The sequence below is a fragment of the Hyla sarda genome, chromosome 1 (genome assembly GCF_029499605.1).
Source record: "Hyla sarda isolate aHylSar1 chromosome 1, aHylSar1.hap1, whole genome shotgun sequence".
NCBI classification, from domain to species: domain Eukaryota; kingdom Metazoa; phylum Chordata; class Amphibia; order Anura; family Hylidae; genus Hyla; species Hyla sarda.
The window spans coordinates 285927959-285937042 of record NC_079189.1 but is presented as its reverse complement, the minus strand read 5'-3'; positions in this window follow the sequence as shown (position 1 = coordinate 285937042).

Sequence of the window (9084 nt, the reverse complement as noted above, 5' to 3'; positions counted from 1 at the left end):
TAAGAATCACTTGTAAAATGATGTATAATAAAAATAGAGTAAAAAATAGTAGCAGCGCTGTAAATACAATTGTGGTTTGTAGCAGTCTAATGCGTAAGGAATGAATACGATGAAATATAGCGTTGTGCAGATTGGCACGGGTGCTGGTGCTCACAGCGCACCCGGCCTGGTAGAAATACCTGCAGTCTTCTTAGGTGTTTGTTCCATCTTTGTTGTGGATATCCTGGCACGTAGGGCTGTGGTGGCAGGTGGCTCGGAGCTGTGTCCGGCCCTGGATGGATGAGTTGACAGCAGCGGGGATGTGGGATCGTGGGAGTGGGGATATGCAGATCACTCGCTGCAGCCACTTCCTCGCGCTGTGGCAGTTACTCATTGAATAGTGGTCCGCTGAGCAGGGGACTCCAGCGCTTGTCAAGAGTTAGAAACGGCAAAGTAGATTGCTGGTGGGTATGGTTCATGAAATGGAGGAGAAATTAACTTACTTTCTCTCCATTTCATGTTCAAACAGTGGACATAAAATAAGGGGTGGGGAATGGGCATATGAGGAGGAATAAAAACTACAAAATTAGAATAAGCAAAGGAGTTATAAATTATATATATCTATCTCAATTATAAAACTAGAGAATATATAAAAAAAATATATTTTGAATACATTGATTATTCCATGGCTCTCTGTTCAATGGTTCTGAATATCCAAAGGCTAAAGCCATTGGTTTTGGAGAAATTTGTAAATGCACTTTATGTAATATTATACAAAAAATTTTAGTGTGCCAAATCGGCATTAATAGGGGAGTCTCACGTACTTTCTCATACTACTGTGTGTTTCAGATGAAAATAATTTTGTTAGAGCTTTTTTTCTGTTGGGAATTTTGAATGTTTCATTAAAAATTGTAAAACTGTAATAGCGTATACAGGGTATGCTTCCATCTGGTGGCTACCTTGTGAAGTTTCTTTGCAGAAGCAAAATGTGTTTTTACTGCCACCTGCTGACAATTCTCTTAATAGCAGATATTAAGTGTGCTTTACCGATGTACAATTTCATAGATGTAAAAATAGTAATTTCATTATTAGTCATTCTTGTTTTGTTGGCAATTCTAATTTTAAGTATTATCATATATCCTTTGTTTTACATTACATTCATTTGGGCCTTTACACACGTTCAATTACCTGTTATCCGGAAGTGTTTACTATGACATGTATACATTTTATTGTGGTTTGTAATTTATGTATGTCTGACGAAGATCCTGGTTCAGGATTGAAACGCGTTGCTGACATAATAAAACGTTATATCATATACCCTGGGACAAGCGTCTTCATCTAGGGAAGAAAGATTTTATTTCTCTCCGATTTTCATGAATATACCGGACTGACTACCGCCATCACCGGAACTTCCCTTTTGCGGCTGCCCGTATCTTCATTGTCAAAACTTTAACTGTAGGTGTTGTGCTCTAAGCGCAACACCTAGGGGTAAGGAGTCCAACTTTCTTACTGTTTCTCTGTTACCTAGCGGTCCTCACTAGGGGCGCACCCTGGTGTCTTTTTTTTATTTTCTATATTAACTGTATGGTGAGTGGCAGTGCTGTGGCACAAAGCCCAGCCTAAACCTTTTATAGCCACACTCACAGCCCAGCACGCATCCCATACTTCCCTCTATGTAACTGCCAGCTAAAAAAAAAAAAAAAAAAAAAAAAGCAACAAACATCCATATAGCACTAATCTGCAACCTAGGTACTGTTTAAATGCCACTGTCAGCACCATTTAAACAGTCAAAAAGCTAGCACTGGGACCACCTGTGATTTCAAGAATTGGAACAGCACTGCCACCTCCAGAAGCTCCCACAGACAATAAATAGAGCAACAGCATGCATGAGCGACCCACCTCTCAATGCCAATGGGAGACTGGGGTCTCAGTTCTCGAGATTACAGGAGGTCCCAGTGGTCAGAGCCACCACAATCAGGCAGTTATCCCTTATTCTATGTTATACACAGGGATAGTTTTTAAAGAAATTTCAGGACCTGTTGTCAATACAAGCTAAGCATATTACAGTGGTTCCCAACCTATTATTTTTTTTTTTTCCCCAAGTATCCCTTGGCGCCCCATTTACAAACCCCCCATATTAGTGACACATTTGTAATTTCTTGATCCTCTCACCTCCACAGGCCTCATACCAACTGTACCCACTTTTATTTCCAATGTTTGGTAATAAATATCCACATAATGGGATGAAATAATAAGGCAAACAATCAAAAGGCCACTCTAGGCCAATGCCTACCTCACCTATAGGTGATGCCGGCCCTGCCTTTCTGTCCAGCAACATTTTCACAAACCCCCAAGAGATCTGCTAAGTACCCCTGGGGTTACACGTACCCCAGGTTGGGAACTGCTGTCCTACTAGACAGAAGTCTTTAAAGGAGAAAGAGAGCGCTCCATAGCGTAGAACCGCCAGGGTGGGATCAATTGTAATTTGGAGGAACTCTTACCATAGGCGGTTGTGTGAGCTCACACACAATGGTCAGCATGGGAGAGTGAGAGGCCCGGTCTGTAGCCTCCCCAACCAAACGAGCAATACCAGGTGAGGACTTTCAGGGAGCGGTGGGTTTCAGCGGCGCTGACCAGGGATGGACACGCCAGACAGGTAGAAAGGAATTTATTTAAAACAATGCAACACCTTTCACCACCTGATGAAACCGCGCAAGCAAGGTGAAACGCGTTGCATTGTTTTAAATAAATTCCTTTCTACTTATCTGACGTGTCCATCCCTTGTCAGCGCTGCTGAAACCCACCACTCCCTGGAAGTCCTCACCTGGTACTACTAGATAGCAGAAGAGTCTCTGGCATGGTTGAAGGAGGACTTATTTATTACTGTGAAGGTGAGTTCCCCAGCAGGCATGACATCATCTGAAGCCCTCTCTGAATTGCTGTTCTGAACATACAGCCTAGAGCAGTTTAGTGTGTGACAGTACACACCCCCTTCAGCTCTGAACTCTACAGTCTCTGAGCTCTGCCCAGCAGCTGCAAAAGGGAGCAGAAATATCCAGCACAATGTTTACTGCAATATTCAGCACTATGCACTGAAGACATCATGACTCTACAGCAGTGTTTCCCAACCATGGTGCCTACAGTTGTTGCAAAACTACAACTCTCAGCCTTTGACTGTCTAGGCTTTCTGAGAGTTGTAGTTTAGCAACAGCTGGAGGCACACTGCTTGGGAAACCCTGCTCCACAGTCCAGCTCAGCCTAAAGGGGAAGGAAGCTGAAGTATTCAGCTCTATACACTCTATGGAAAAAATATGGATAAGTGTAGCTCACAGAAAAGTATGCGAGATTAACCGAGATGTTCTCACACCCAGCAGAGAATTAATAGAAAAAGAACATCTAAAAAATAGATCACTCAGTCCTCAGCAATACCACTCAAAAAACGAGTGTAGGATGGATGTATGGTGCAAATAGAAAAGAATAGTAGACTTCCAGATCAATATAAAAACATAAGATTTAATACCAAAAAATAAATAAAAATAAAGTAATAATAATAATAAATTACATTATAATAAATTCATATAAATTGGAAAGTTACAGCTGCAGGGCCCTACGGCTGTACAACAATACAGTAAAATAAGCAAAATTATTATATAAAATTCTATCACCAATATAAGCCTCGGGAATGAAATGTGTAAAGTTGTATGCAGAATAATATAAATGTAGCAGTGTAAAATGTAGAAATATAGCTATATAGACTAACAACTGTATCATCCTAAACCTGTAGAGGAAAAAATAAAGGTATTGCTCTTTGAGGGTATCAGCGTCAGTCCTGTAAAGAAAGTGAAAAGACAAGACAATATGTGAATATGTGTGCTATCACAGAGAAGTATCTGATAGTTCTGTGCGGGGGGGGGGGGGGGGGGTAAACACCTATTGCTGGATATGGAAACTGGAAGCCCGGCTGGTAAAAACCTGCTGTGCCGATGTAATTCCTATAGGGAGAAGACACTTGCGTGCCACTCACCCACTCCACGCTGGACCCGGTACCGATGATTGTCCTGCTCTAGCTAAGAACGGCTGGAGCACCGGCAAGTGCAACCGCCGCCGTGAGCTCCCGGCATCTGACTTAGCAGGTGGATGGTCACGTGTCTGGCAGTCAGCTGGTTAGATGGATTCAGCCTGCTTCACAGTGATGCGATGATTGCAGCAATGGTTGAGTGCTTGTGTGGATGGCAACCAATAGAACCCTGCACAGATGGATCCCTGTGATGTAGTCGCTGTATGGTAAGTCCAATAGTCCGGTATAACCGTTGCGGTAATGAGAAATGAAAAATTATGAAAAATGAAATGTCCACTTTATAGACAAGTCCCTCCCTATTGGTAGGGTACCCTCTAACGGAACAAATGAATCCAGTGAATCAAATGAATCCAGTGATCTGGCAATAGATGGATAAATCCAGTAATCCGGTAATGGCAAATGGGCAATGATCCTAGGGATTGAAAATGTTTCCCGAAATGGTTTCAAGCTAGTAAAAGTCTCTCCAAGGCTTTAAAATTAAGACCACAAGATCTAAAGATGCACAACAAAATGAAACACCAAAAGCGTTTTTGGGGTGTATAACTGAACATAGACCGTTCTAACCCTTCCTCAGAGTTGAATGATATGGTGAAATGGTAAATTCTTTGTGGTTATATATGGTCTGGAAGTACAACACCTGTAACTTGTTTCAAATTTCTCACAAGGTGTGGGATGGATTTGGTGAATTATAAAACATGGAAACTGTATCCATAGACAATTATAATAAATGAAGGAGATACAGGGACAGAAGTAATAATAGTGACAAAAAACACATATAAACCAAAGTACAACAAATATATTATCCAATAATATTCAATAGACATGAAAAAATATATGTAAAAATAAAATAAAATAGAAGTAAATGTTAAAATAAATATATAAAGATAAAAATAAATAAAAATGAAATAAAATAAAAATAGAAGTAAATGTAAAAATAAATAAAGATAAAAATAAAATGAAATAAAAATATGATATAAAAATAAATAAAAATGAAAATACAAATAAAAATAGAAGTAAATGTAAAAATAAATAAAGATAAAAAGAAAATGAAATAAAAATATGATATAAAAATAAATAAAAATGAAAATACAAATAAAAATACAAATATAAATATATAAAAAATATAATAAAATAAACAACAAAAGAAAGAAGACGTGGGGAATTGAAAAAAAGAGAGGAGGCACCTATAGGAACCCAGAGTTCCAGACTGGAATTGAGCCCTCTGGGTTCCATACTGTCAAATTCAAAAATGTTTTGGCTTTCAGCCTTGGACATCCTAACCAAAAAAGACCCTCCACCCCCTGCCAGTCCTTCCTAATGACCATGATACCTGCAAAAAACAATCCTGAGAGATCTTTATTGTGAAATTGAGAGAAATGGTTGGATAATAAGTGTTTCAGACAACCTTTTTTAATATTATATACGTGTTCCGAAATCCTGACTTTAAGAGGTCGTTTAGTCCAGCCCTGCGGCTGTAACTTTCTAATTTATATGAATTCATTATAGTATAATTTATTATTATTTAATTTTTTTTTTTTTGTATTAAATCTTATGTTTTTATATTGGTCTGGAAGTCTACTATTCTTTTCCATTTGCACCATACATCCATCCTACACTCGTTTTTTGAGTGGTATTGCTGAGGACTGAGTAATCTATTTTTTATCTAAACACTCTATACCAGTGATTCCCAACCGGGGACCAACAATGTTCTGGTGGGAAAGAAGGCACCGACAATTTAAAAAAGAAAATGACTTGCTGCCCCGGCCTGTGACTCACGGCGCCGCAGGGGGGAAGGGAAGCCCGTGTGTGCATTGCATGTGCACTGCTCACACAGCGCAGTAAGTGAGTGTGTCACCGACACGCAGGCCGATGTGTTGAAGAAAATAGTGCCCTGCTACACTGGAAAGGGGAAGAACTCACCATGGAAGCTGCACCAAATTCCTGTTCCCCCTGCAGAAGACATTATGTCGGAACAAGCCGGCTTACTTAAGGTACTGTACCCCCTTCACTGTCACCCCTGTCCACCCACAGCTCTATACACTGTGCTGAGCTCCCACCGGAATTTCCTGACTTTTGTCTCTAGTAATCTGCTAGTAGGACTGCAGACGGGAACAGAAGGAAGACCCCTGGTAGGCAATCTTTTATGGGTTAATTCAACACAAAGTAAAACATAACATATAACGAGGTATATTCAAATGCTAATCTCGAATATATTAAATTTCATTGATTGTGACAGGTACCATTTTAGGCTGCTCTTGAGGAACCTTATGCCTTCAGGGAGCTACTACTACTTGCATTGTTTAAATTGAATCCGCATGGTTAATACTATAGGCAGAGGCGTTGTTACAAATGAAAGAAGCAAGCTGATTGGTTGCTATGGGCAAATTTTCCTCTGGACCGGTTTTGATCCTAAAAAATTAAAGTGCAACGTAAAATGTATATTAAAACCACTTTAATAGAAAAGCAAGACTCACAAAAAAGATGACAGATTGTTAAAGGGGTACTCTGGAGGTCAACGTGTTTTTCCGTTTTTGACTTACCCTATTTGTTTTGTTTCATTTCTATTCTTGTTGTTTAGGCGACTCTATTTCCGTTTTTTGTTGTCTTTTTATCCCCCACTTTGTTTTCCTATCTTTGCTTCTATTTCCTGTTTCTTGCTGTGCTGAAAACTACAAATCCCAGCATGCCACATGCCTTGCTGGTTTGGGGCGGCTCCTTTTTTTTTTTTGTCCGCCCTTTACCCATCCTGCTATTTTCCCGGGTCGCACCCCCTTATACACAGCACACTAATATTGGTTGGGATACACTGGCATACACACACAAAAGGGACTACAACTCCCAGCATGTGTCATTCAGGAGTTTTCAGTCTGTGGTATAACACCAGCATGATGCCTCTGTAGTCTCCTGGGGGTTGTAGTTCACCACACCTCTGTAGGGCATACACCAGTGTTTCCCAAACAGGGTGCCTCCAGGTGTTGCAAAACTACTACTACTAGCATGCCCGGACAGCCAAAAGCTGTCAGGGCATGCTGGGAGTTGTAGTTTTGATACAGATGAAGACACCCTGGTTGGGAAACAATGCACTTTGTTTGTAATATACTGAATAGGCTAGGCCAGTGTTTCCCAATCAGTGTGCCTCCAGCTGTTGCAAGACCAACTCCCAAAGGCTGTGAGGGAATACTGGGAGTTGTAGTTTTACAACAGCTGAATGAAAACTGGTTTGGAAACACTGGTGTAACATGATGTGTATGCTGAATAGGCTAGGACAGTGTTTCCCAACCAGTGTACCTCCAGCTGTTGCAAAACTAACACTCCCAGCATGCCCAAAGGCTGTCAGGGCATGCTGGGAGTTGTAGTTTTACAACAGCTGGAGGCACACTGGTTTTTTAACACTAGCATACACACACATAAAAGGGACTACAACTCCCAGCATGTGTCATTCAGGAGTCCCCCCCCCCCCCCTTCACACATAGAAATCATCCCCAGTATGAGATTTATTCCCCTGCAGTCTATACATCCACAGCCCATGCACTTTGTTATCCTCCCATTCAGATAACACTCTTATCTTCTCTGTCTTCTTTCAGTGGAGACCTGCGTCCTCAGAAGACAAAGCAGGGGGAGGGGAGATGTGGAGCTGTGTACGTCCTCTCTCTCCCCTGCTCTGGCTTGTTGCTCTCATGCATACCTGCGTCCTCCGGGAGGGGGAGATGAGGGGCGTGGCTTCTCTCATGCAGTTCTGAAAGAACAGAGGATAGAAAAGCCCTGACATGTTGTCCACAGCCTAATCCTAACATGTGGACAACAGTCAGAGATCCAACACAGAACTACACAACTTCCTGGCCCACAAACAGGTAAGAAAAAAAGACACATGCTACACAAACATATAATACATGTCAATTGCAAAAAACATGACCATTAAAAGAAGATGCAATATAGCCAAAAATCTTAACCACCGGAGTACCCCCTTTAAGTTCATTTAATCCTAAAGGACCAGTAGCATTAAGCCTAATGATCCATAGAGCTTGGGGGAGATTTATCAAAGGATTTAGGGTGCGTTCACACGCTAGTAACTAGCAGCCGATTTTCCACTGCGGGAAACCCGCTGCAAGTTATGCTACCATTCATTTGAATGGGTCCGCAGACAGTCCGCAAATCTGACACTATTGCGGACTGTCTGTGGACTCATTTAAATCAATGGTAGCGTAACTCGCAGCAAATTTCCCGCAGCGGAAAATCGGCTGCTAGTTACTAGCGTGTGAACGCACCCTTAGGGTACATTCCCACACGGCGTATTTGCTGCTGCGTATTTTATTTTCTCTGTTGAAGTCAATGGGTAGGAAAATACGCAGCACCAAATACGCAGCAAAATACGCCGTGTGGGAACGTACCCTTAGGCTGGGTCCACACTATGTTTTGTCCCATACGGGAGCGCATACGGCAGGGGGGAGCTAAAAGCTCGCGCTCCCGTATGTTACCGTATGCGCTCCCGTATGTCATTCATTTCAATGAGCCGACCGGAGTGAAACGTTCGGTCCGGTCGGCTCATTTTTGCGCCGTATGCGCTTTTACAACCGGACCTAAAACCGTGGTTGACCACAGTTTTAGGTCCGGTTGTAAAAGCGCATACGGCGCAAAAATGAGCCGACCGGACCGAACGTTTCACTCCGGCCGGCTCATTGAAATGAATGACATACGGGAGCGCATACGGTAACATACGGGAGCGCGAGCTTTTAGCTCCCCCCTGCCGTATGCGCTCCCGTATGGGACAAAACGTAGTGTGGACCCAGCCTTAGACTGGTTTTTCCTGTGTAAATTAGTCACACAGAAAGTCGCAGTCTAAATATGTGTGACTTTTTAGCGACTTTTGCTTTAGAGGGTTTTTAGAATATGATGCATTCTAGTATATTTTAGAATTGGCGCTGAATTTAGCAATAGCAACTTTTCGGCGAAAAGTCACATTGGCCGAAAGTACGCTGAAATGTCAGTCCATACTGAAGCAGGTTTAAATATAGTCTAAACCGTAGACC